The following is a 12,340-nucleotide window of genomic DNA, read 5'->3' as shown; positions in this document are numbered from 1 at the left end:
CTGTTCCATTATCTGAGCGGAGGCTACTAGGGGGTGCTAGAAAGAGAAGGATAGCCCATTTTATGAGGGTGGAGGGTGGGTTGAAGGAGGAAAACCATTTTCCCCTGTTTTCCTGTTGTTCCTCCCACCCATGTCCCCCTCATAGAAACAACCCTTGTTTATGATATGGGAATGGGGATGGAATAACCAGCAAAAACGGGGGAATTTTTTTCTTCCTTCAACTCCCCCTCCAATAAAATGGACTATCCTTCTTTATCTAGTGGCCTCTGCCGCGATAATGGAAGTACCTCCAAATAAGACAGTGAAGAATACTTTTATAAAGTCGAGTGGTTACAGAAACCAAAGAAACTTATCGCAATTTCATTGTAAACCAATGGAAAATGGTTATGTTAAGTACTCAGACTGATTTTAGAATACACACACACACACACACACACACTATATAGCAAGGGCCACATTTATGTGATGACTCATGGGCCTTGTAGTCCCGCTCCTAGTGTCCCTGTGGCAGATGAGGATGAAAACATGGGGTTTTCTCCGGATCAACAACAGCCGGAATCCTTTCAGATGCCTGATGTTGATGTTTTTGCCCAAGAAGCAATTAAAAAAGACCTTGAGCAATCCTCGCCTCCTTTTGCCAGGAGACAGTCCTATACTGCGGAAAGGAGAGAAAGGGAGCAGATTCACAGGAGTCTGAGAATCGCAGCTAAACAAGACACTGATTAGCCATGCTTCCCTTGGGAAAATCTAGGGAGTCTCACATCTGGAGAAAACTGGGTTTCGTTTTCCGTTCTCTAGGGAAAGAGAACGCTGGACACCTGTTTGGTGGGAAAACGAGACCCAGATATAGGTGCCTGGCACGGTTGGATCCGTGCGGAGTCAACAGAGCAGCTTCAGGAGTGATTTGGTGTTCCAGCCTAGTGTGGACTTCACAAGTCTGCAACCCCAGCTTCCTTGCCTTGCCAATCCAAGTATTCAAGAACTGCCTTGTCTTTCCAAGTATTCAAGAATTGCCTCACTTTGCTCCTAGCCACGGACCTTGCTTCAGGAATCAAGTCTTGCCCTCGTACCTTGTTGTGGATTATAACCTTGGAACCTGAAAGACCCTGGACGTTTCCCCACACTATTGCTTGGCAATAGTGTGTGTTTCGGTTTGGGATTTAACTTTGAACTCTAACATCATTTATTGGACAAAACATTTCTGGACTATATTTGACCTCATTTGATAGGTCTACTTCTGGACTACATTTTCTACTTGTTTTTATTATTCTTATATATTTCCTTAATAAAGATATTAGATAGTTATTGGCCTCCGTGTTTGGTTCTTGGTGCGTGACAATTTAGTTCCAAAGAAATTAATCTGAACTAACAATAGGATACAGGCCAAGGTGTTATTCTGCTTCTACAATCTCAAACTGAGCATGGATTTTCTGTGTCCAACCACTTCCATAAAGGGACGTAGAAATAATTAAGAAACCCTCAAAATCCTTATATGATATATACATATTACATATGAAGAAAGTCAATGAATGGCTTTTTTAAATACAGTAACATGTAATCAGAATGAATAATAACATTTCAAAGTCTACCTATGAGTGTATTCTGATGATGTAGTAAGTTCAGGAGATGCTCCAGCTTTGAGCTATTCCTACCCTGCCTATAAATACACACATTTCTCACTGGTGGTCTTTCTTCTGTGTTGGTGGACATCAAGCAGTCAGAGATGAGTGCCTTCAGTTTACTCACAATTCTCCTTCATTCGGAGCAATTAAAAACCAGTTGCTTGCAAATGCTACCATAAACTGAGCCCTGCCAGATACTTCAGCACACTGCTGATAAAACCTTTCCTCAAACACTGTATGGATGGTATGTTGAGAATTTTATGACTTATGATTAGATTTAAAATCCCAGTTCCTCTCGAGTTTGGGCCTGTCTGGAAGGGCCCTAAGGCCCCTTCTACATCTATATATATAAAAGGAGAATGGCATCGCTCCACCAGACAAAACAACAAAACTAAAGGCCCCCCAACCTAGAAAATTGACAACACAACCCCTCATCCACGTCTCTACGTTCGTACAAACAAACTACACATCCCTAAACTCCATGGGGCCAAAACCCCCCCCAAAAAACCGGAATGCTTCATCTGCGTCTGCGCCAAAGGCCAGTCTGAGCACAGACAGCACAACCCCCACCCCTCCCTTCAACGGCCCCTCTCGTGCGCAATCCTTTTCACGCCACAAATGTCACTGCCATTTCCCACACCGTCTACACCAGGGGTCCTCAAACTTTTTAATCCGAGGGCCGGTCCACAATCCTTCAGACTGTTGAGGGGCCAGATTATCATTTGAAAAAAAAATACAAACAAATTCCAATGCACACTGCACATGTCTTATTTGTAGTGTAAAAACAACAACAACAAGAACAATGAAAGAACAATACAATATTTAAAAATAAAAAACAATTTTAACCCAACATACATTTATCAGGATTTCATTGGGAAGTGTGCTCCTGCTTCTGGCCAATGAGATAGTCAAGTTAGTTAGGATTGTTGTTGTTGTTGTTGTGTGCCTTCAAGTCATTTCAGACTTTGGGTGAGCCTAAGTCTAAAATGTACTTATTTATTATTTATTTATTTACTGCATTTATTTACTACATTTGTATCACACCCTTCGCACCCCAAAGGGGACTCAGAGTGGCTTACAAATTATATGTACATACAATATATTATATTATTAGCATAGCACAATATTAGCATTATATATTACTATACTGAATGAACTATACCACTGTACTGTAATATTATTAGTAATATTATATGTAATATATAATATATAATTAATATTATTATATGGTATTATTATTAGTGTTATATTGTATTACATTATAATAATATTATCAATATTACAATATATTATATTATAAAACTGAGGGCGGGGGCCAGATAAATGACCTCGGAGGGCCTTAGTTTGGGGACCCCTGGTCTACACCATCCCAGAGACAAGAATACGCCAGCTGCCCAGCCCCCTTTCTCTTAAAAAAACACCCAACACTCCCCCCCCTCAGCCACTGGAGCCACCATCACTCACCTTCCCTGTGATGTTTTTCACCTCCAAACCACCCCCCCCCCCCCAGCCGCAGGAGCTACCATCACTCACCTTCCCTTCCCCACTTCTGTCATCGACAGCTCTCACCTCCCCCACCGGAGACAAAAGCAGGCAAGAAAAGAAACAGTCTCTCCACAGCCAACAACAGACTACAACAACAAGGTACATTCCAAAATGCAGCCATCAGGGACATCCCCAACGGGAAAGAGACACCATGGGACAGCAAGATCCCCACAAAAACTACAGAACTTAAAAAAAAACTTCAGGGGAAAGAAGGGAAAAGAAGAGGGAGACAACGTCATACCACACAAACAAACACAAACACTGCCATCAGGCAGAGGGGAAAAAGGGGAAGCCCCATACTAAAAATACAACACTACAACCATTACACTTACAAAATACCTCAAATACACATCCAGACATACCAGACAGGAAACAATCACAGCCAGCTAACACCTCTCAGTAAAAGATTCTTCCATGTACTAACCAGGCAGACCTTGAGGCTGCATGGCTATTCAATGCTAATCAAGGACATCCATGCCAACATCCACACCTCCCTCAACCAGACAAGAGTTCTTTCTACCACACTAGACGTTATTCCACACATAGATCAACCCCTTTGTGACCCCCCTTTATTAACACTAAACAACCTTTCAGCTTCAAAGCCATGCTGCCTCCTAGGCCACAAAAAAACAAAAACAAACAAACAAACAAACAAAACACCACTTCAATGTGGATTTTCAACCACTGTGTAGAAGGGGCCTCATATAATCCTGTTCCGTGCAAATCATATAACATTATCAATATAATGTGTAATAATTACTGTTCTCTAATAACAATACACAACAATGTAATCTCTAAAATCAGGACACTAAATAAACAACAACACTCACAAGACAGGGGAAATCCACACAGGAAACACCCAGGCCCAGCTAACACCTCCCAACAAAGGATTCCCTCAGGCAGGAAGCAGCCGGGCTTGGAAGCTAAAAGACCATTCAATGCTAAACAACTTAAATAATCACACCCAACTAACATGTCCCAGTAAAGGATTCTTCCAGGTACTAACCAGGCAGACATTGAAACTGCATACCTATTCAATCCTAATCAAGGAGATCCATGGCAACACCTGCCTCAAACAGACAACAGTTCTTTCTACCACACTGCACATTATTCCACACACATATCAATCTCTTTGTGGCCCACCTTGATTAACACTGAACAGCCTTGCAGCTTCAAATCCAGGCTTTGGAAACCACGAGGCTACTCCATCTCATTCAACCTGGCCTACCAAGGATACCCTATGTAGAAAATGCCCAGGCTTTGAAGCAGTGAAGCTATTCACTGCAATTCCAATTGGCCACAGCAACGTGTGGCAGGACAAAGCTAGTTGCCATATAAAATCCAGATTATCTGCTTTGAACTGCATTATTTGGCACTGTAAACTAGTATAATCCAGTTCAAAGCAGATAATCTGGGATCAGATCCTGGGCAGTGATGACTAGGGATGGGGGAAGTTGTAGTCCAGAACAACTGGAAAGTGCTGCATTTGGGATTTGTCCTATTATATGGCATCAAGCAATCTGAAATGTGTCTCTGTCACATCTTAATTGCTAAAATAAGAACATTATTTGTTACCAGTGATTATTTTATTTTGTGAATTCTAGTTTCCAGTGTACATTTATCTCACTTTATTTTTGACAACAGTTTTGTGACACAAAGAAGGAACTATCTCAAGGTCATGAAGTTAATTTTGTGGGAATCTGGGGAATAAGACCAGAAGCCATTAAGCAGTACAACACACTTTGTCTCATGTTTGCCTCAAAGTTGAGCAGCATGTCATTTCTAAAAGGGGACATTATCCACATTTGTGTTTACAAGGCTAGATAGAAAAATAAGAACACTGTGAGCAAAAAGAGTAGGTGCGAAGTCACCAGGTTTACAGTCATGCAAATGGGAATTGACTTACTGGATACAGAATAATATACATCAGTCCCCAAAATCCAGAAGCACAGGTGTCTTTGGTATAATGTAAGGAAGTTAACTTCACATCTGTTGGATATTATTGCATGCAGAGGCTGTTGTATGATGTCCTTCTTTACTAATATATGACATTCTATTTTTGAAATTTCCAGAGGTCAGACAGCTTAGTAATGAATTTTAAAGGTGAGAAAGCACATCAAGACAATATGTTCTTCAGTGCCTTGTGCAAGGGTGAAAATCTTAGCATAACATAACAGAACCTAAAAAGCATCCATTAGAGAGCAACAGGGGAATTTACAGCTTGTTCATAGAATTAGAGAACAGAACAGTAGACAGCAACCAGGAAGTCTTCTGACCTTAAGTCCTTTTCCTTCCTACAGTTTTAGGTTGGATTCCATTTCCCAACCACCACTACTCTACCAGTCTCTCATCTGGGGATGGCTTTAGCACCTATACCTCATTTTCTTCCATCAATGGTTCTCAACCTGGGGTCCCCAGATGTTTTTGGTCTACATCTCCCAGAAATCCCAGCCAGTTTACCAGCTGTTAGGATTTCTGGGAGTCAAAGGGCAAAAACATCTGGGGACCCAAGACTGAGAACGACTGCCTTATATAAACCCAATTAGCTCAATGAATCCTGCTTCTCTTTGTCTTTTAAAATTAACCCCACATTAACTTACAACATTTTTAGGAGGGGCAGAAGAGCAGCACAAGAGTGCCTTTTACATTGCAATATGATTCCACTTTGTCTGCCATGGCAACATCATATGGAATCTGTTGATCTGTCATTTGGTGAGGTCTTTTTAAGCTGCAAATTAAAGTGGAATGGCAATTAAAGTGGAATCATAGCAAACAAAATGGCAATGTAGTGTTGTAAAGGGGCATTGTGAAAGAACCCCAGATATTGTTGGACTATGGCTCAAATACTTCCTACCATTGATCATTTTAGCTACCGTAGTACTTCTAGATGCCTCAAAGGGTAGAATCATTCTTAGTTGATGTTGCAGCAATAAGGTTACTTGTTCCCATTGCTTGCTGCTTTTGAAAGGTAGCTTTGCTGTATGCTTCTTGCCAAAACCCCATAACTTGTAACAGATACTTGCAGTACAAGTATCTTCAAGACCTACATGAGATTCCATAAAGATCACAAATGAGAGAAAAAATTATCTCAGCAAAAATTATATTTATTGATTTGATGTATATCTTTTCTCTTTCCAAATATGGGATCCAAGGCATCTTGGGTTCCATAATTGGAGACAAAGTACAGCTAAAATCTTATTAATGCACAGGTCCCCTCCCTCCAAAAGTAGATTACAAAATTAATGGAAGTAACTGATCCATTTACTCCTGTTTCCGAGTGTTTTAATGTGCAAATATGATGGAATACCATTGAATGAACTGTAGATTCTGACACACAGCACTGGCATAATCATTACAAATGATACAGCTTGTTTTTGTTTCAGGAGGTGCAGAAAGAAGAGTAAGCTGAAGGTTAGGATAGGGATTCAATAATGTTTACAGGCCTATTGAGAAAAAAGGTTGTCTAGAACTCTATGATGATTTACTGATCCAATAATAGCCCCTGAATCTTCCAAAACAGACATCTGCCAAACTAAATCTTGGATTTAGTTTTAATCCATCTGACTTCCACTGGATTTAGTTGGTGCTTTCAAATAAAGAGGAGAGCCTCGGAATTCATCAAGAAAGTATGTCATTTAATTAATGTTCTCATCCTCTTTTGTGTATCCCTCCTGCCCGTTTTCTAAGAAAAGAAGACATAGCAGAGGTTGTAGAAAATGGCTTTGGTAATGGCTAACTAACCTCAGCATTGACCGATGCACCCAGTGAAAGTCGGGATAATGAGGATTTATTCTGAAGCAGACTAGCACTGCTTGGTTGATGAATCAGTTGCATTAAAAACATTTTAATCAACTAAACATGGATTAGTGTAATTCATTGCACATGGCATCGCCTTTGAAAATGATCTAGAAATGTTAACTAGTCCAGTAAATTACTATAAATGTATCTACATCACTAATAACAACAGTCTAATACCACTTTAATTGTTTTGTCTCCAGCCTATGAATGCTGGGACATATAGTCCAATACTGAGAGAAGTGTGCAATTGTTAGACATGGCTTGGAGGATTTCAAAATCAAACAAAGGGGCATTTGTAATCCTACAACCTGCATTGTCATATAAAATGAGACAGCATTGTATTCTCCTTTTCATTCTATACAACCATCTGCCGTAGGCTAAAATGTGGTAGGTTGTATGGACTCAGTGCACTTAAAATCTAACAGATCTTTATCAAAGGAAATTCGAACTGATTTAGTTTGCTATGTTACTATACATCTGCATTTCAAATGTTATGATACAAATATTTCAGTTTTAAGAATAGAAAGTGTTTTCTTTCTTTGTCTTAAAATAAATTAAGCAGGTGCTATGGACATCAGGTTCTGTGGGCTATTGTTCAGAGGAAAGAATTGGCAAAATCAGCTCTGACTATTTCTTGCTCAAGAAAGCTCTATGAAATTCATGGCACTTCCATATGTTAACATGTGATCTGAAGGCTCATTCACACAAACACATATAGAGACAGGATGTGGTGGGATATCAGAACACAAAAACCCAGTGAATTGGTTTCTTCTCTATGATAAGAAAATTGTCTAATTTTTCTAAATTTGATCATAACTCTCCAAATCTCTTCTAATTACTCAAAACATTTCAGGTAAATCATTCCATAGAGCAGATAATGGTTAAGTGCTTGTATGGAGTCCATTATGTTATATGGGTGTGAGAGCTTTATTTATTTTTTGTCATGGATTCAGGTCATAGGCACCAGCTGCCCAAAAGGAGAACTGCTGCAACTACCTTTCCCATATGTGGTGGACTTTTCATAAAACTCATGCATATTGGACAACTGTTAAGGAAAGAATCCAAATAATTTCGAAACAGAATATACTGTTTTTACCAAATATATTTTTGTTGGGGCTGGCAAATGTCATCAATAAGAAAAATATGGTTTTCTTTCCAACTGGTATAATAGCTTCTCAAATAGTTTATGGCAGACACTGGAAAGAAAGTATTGTTCCACCCCTTAATTTTTGTGGGACATCCTGTAATACATTTTGTGATAGTTTTTCAATGAATATCTCAGAGTCGCAACCAATTCAACATAGTTTGTGGCAGCCACAAAAATGAAGTTTCTGGAGTATAACAACTACTTTCAAAGTACGTACTACACAATTAAACAGGAAATAATACTTTCGAGTCAGGAACAGATTTTTTTTTTCAAATTTTGTTACATAGTGTATCTTTTAAGATGGGTTTTGTGAGTTTATGTTATCTGCAAACTGCCTCAAGAAGGCTAAAGCTAAAGTTAAAATAGGTTAGGTTCTCTGCAAAAGAAAAAAAAATGGGCACACATCTTTGACCCCACGGAAAGGGCAATATTAAAAAATATAGGCGAGAACAATTGAGCTTTCCAGAACAGTGCTGCTGTTCTTGAAGTCAGCATTCCTAAACCAAGAATGCTCAAAGGAAAGCTTTAAGGGAGGCAGGAGACAGGGAGGCAGGAGACATTTCTGGCCATTTTTGGTTAAATTTCACATTTAATAACTGTTTTTGCCTGCAGTCACTTGACAATCATATTGTACACTCACACAAAGTTTCAGCCTCAACAAGAATGTTCCAATAACAATTATATGACTGTTTTTCATGTTTATTCAGAAGAAGAAAAAGTCTACAATAACAAAGCTGCACTTTGTTTATGCATTGGCAGAAACTGGCTATGTAAATGCAGCAGAGTTTGAAAAAGGGTTGGGCCAATGCATTATAATCCTAATATTCCCACCATTGGGTCCATCATAGTTAGGGGATTCTGGGATCTGAGAGCAAAAAGCTAACTTTCTCAAGGTTTCATGTAATAGCAACAGATTTCATATTTGTTCCTTTTTGTCCATCCTCCTGAAGCATTCACTCTTTCTCTGATGAATGTGCAGCTGTGATTTGTGATTCCTATGAGTGCTGTGTTTCAGGTTCCTGGAAGGGTTCTACACAAAAAAACAAAAGACATAGCTGTAAAACTGAAATCACCTATTGAAACAAAGACAAATTGTCTGTACACAAATGCATCTGGGGAAAAAAAACCCACAGGAATTTAAGGAAATCAGACTAAGCTGTTATCAACGGAAACAAGGTGAGCAGGAATTTTATCTACCTGTACTTAGTTACTCAAAATTAACCACCCATAGTTAAATGTGCCTATGCTTGGGGAAGGAAGCTGCTAAAACTCAGACAAAATAGTTCTTAATGGCGAGCTCATCTAGTAACCTGTACTTTCCACTGTTGTACTTCCTTAGTCAGCTATAGACTGATTTAACAAAGACAGTATTCACAGCAAGTTTCTTATCCCTTTGTTCATCACCATACTAAAATATGTGCCTGTTTCTTTATCTGCAGTATTGCCACATAACTGTGGTGTTTTCTTAGGACAGCATACAAATACAGGGATTTTTTTTTTATCATGTCAGAAGCAACTTGAGAATATACTGCAAGTCACTTCTGGTATGAGAGAATTGGTCGTCTATGGAAACATTGCCCAGGATATGCCTGGATGTTTTATCATCCTGCTGGGAGGCTTCTCGGGAGCTCACCTTGTCTCATGGATTTGAACCAACAACCTTCAGGTCAGCAACCCAACCTTCAGGTCAGCAGTCCAGCCAGCACAAGGGTTTAACCCATTGCACCACCACGGCTCTAGTATAGGGATGAACAAGATAGTCAAACAACATTCCAGTTGCTTAAACCTTCCTATTATTTTGTTGCATCATGCCATTTTTCAGTTATGGTACGTCTCAGATGAGAAGGTGACATTGCTATCTCTAATCGTAATGAATAGGAATTATTATATACTAGCATTAGTGTGGCATTTTAACAAATGTAGTTTGAACATCCCTCCACTTTCTTGAGAATTTGAATGCTGTTAATGTATTTTCTTGGAAATAATTTAGAAAAATATTTTAAAAAATAAAACCAGTATCCTGTGTTGTGCTACTGCTGATTGTCAGTGCTGACTGGTTGACCCAGTATTAGCTGAATTGGCTTTGGATTTTAGCCTGAATTTTTAAAGTGCTGTCCTGGGTGCTGAACCCAGAGTGAAACCAGCATGGATGCACAATCCCACTGACATGGGAGCCCCCATTTGTCACTTTTTAAAATGCCATGAGCATGTATTTTACAGTGACATGCCCTCTTAGAAATATATTTTGGTTTATAGTTATCCCCCATGGTAGAAAAATAAGTGGAAGGTCAGCAACTCTCCCACAAACATGCCTGCATGGAGGAAGGTTTTGCTCCAGATCTTAGAAAACAATTATTTAGGGAACTGAATTAAACAGAAAAGATGTTTGCCAAAGGGAAGGTTACTTCTTTGGGTGGTCTGTTCACATCCTTCACAGCAGTCAACAAGAGTTTCTTTGAGCTTAGGGGTAAGTTCAAGATGCAGCTGCAGAGCAATGTTGTTTGGATGCTCCATTATGATTTTAGAGCTTTATCAAATATGGGATAAGGGGTTTGCCTTTTCTTTCCTTGGTCTATATGCTGTAGTTTGATTTTCCACTCCCCCTGACTTTCCATCCTGCTAATTTCATAAAGATCTGTCTCTCTGGGCTTTTGCTGCAAGCATCAAGGAAAAAGTAAACTGTATAATGTGATTACTGAAGAAAGGGTTGATAGGTTCTCCACTCCCTATCCTCAACCCTATATACAGACCTAGTAACCCTTCTTGCTAATTATGACATTATTAGTATTCCGAGATCTCAGAGCCTAGATCTTCAGTTCTCATGATGGTGAGAAGACTTTCAGGTTGACAGAGCTGTCTTAAAGAGATGTCTGTGTGTGCTTTCCTCATTTGTTAAGGTTTTGAGCTGTCATCCTGTCCAGTATTTACTATCAGTTCGAATGTTGTTTGTTGTTTATTTGGTGTTGTTGTTGTGGTTGTTGTGGTTGTTGTGGTTGTTGTTGTTGTTGTTGTTGTTGTTGTTGTTGTTGTTGTTGTTGTTGTTGTGTGCTTTCCAGACTTTTCCAACTTATGGTGACCCTAAAACAAACCTATTTGGGGGATTTCCTGCTAAGATCTTTTCAGAAGGGATTTGCCTTTGCCTTATTCTGAGACTAGGGACCTTATCAGACAGCACTATTCAGAGGCATTGTTAAGTTAAGAGAGGAATCATACCTTCCAGTCCTCCCTTGCTAATTTTCATGCCTTCTCCTCTCATCAGACTTTTAGTGCTTCCCCGTAGGCATCTGCTCTCTTCCTCATCACACTTAGGCAATATGTCTCTGCTCCCAGCTATTTTTCTTCATGCAAATCCGCCAGAATCCCTTTCTATTGGGATGCAATAGCTCTGCAGCTAAATCCATTGGACCCTTGAGACAGGGATATTGCTTTAAACCATTGCTCTCCATGTTCTGCATCTAAACCCATTGGACCCTTGAGACAGGGATGCTGTTTTAAACCACATCTTTCCTGTTTATAGAAATGCATGATTACTCCTTCATATGTCTTTCCATATGAAAGAGTAATCATGCATTTCTATAAACAGGGATGGCAGCTCTTTGCTAAGTACAATATTATAATTGGAACAAACCAGCAAAGGAAAACTGCCTGTTCTCTGTTCTACAATGCATCTATTAGACTGTATCTGTCATTAATAATTAAAAAAAAAGAAATTTGCAAAGGGAAGGAGTTATTATGCACTGTATAGAGGGATGATAGCTCGCTGCCAAGGTCCGCCCATCGGAACACCTCTTTTCACCATGGCAAGCTCAGAAACAGAACAGAGACTGTCACAGACCCATCACATGTTGTTTTGAAACAAAATAATGGGTCCTTAGTGCTATTTTGGCTAAATTCACAATTTCTCCCTGTGATTACAGATCTGCCCAATTTCATGATTGCTCTGTAGTTCTGTGACGGGGGGGGGGGACGGGGGGACAGGAGTGATGACCAGAAGTCATCTGATGGCAGCTGTAACTCCTAGTAAATTTACGGTGGCTGCCCATAAAATGGGGGTGGGGGAACTGGACTGTAAGTGTGATGAAATGGTAAGAGAGTCTCTGGTTGTAGTCCAACATTACACTACTACATTATGCTGGTTATGACACAATTCAAAATATTGAAATTCACATTTATGGTTATTGCATCCTTACAACAACCAAGTACTCCACAAAACCTACCTTAGAAGCCA

The sequence above is a fragment of the Anolis carolinensis genome, chromosome 5 (assembly GCF_035594765.1).
Source record: "Anolis carolinensis isolate JA03-04 chromosome 5, rAnoCar3.1.pri, whole genome shotgun sequence".
Lineage (NCBI taxonomy): Eukaryota > Metazoa > Chordata > Lepidosauria > Squamata > Dactyloidae > Anolis > Anolis carolinensis.
The sequence above is the reverse complement of the archived record's forward strand: the minus strand, read 5'-3'. Positions refer to the sequence as shown.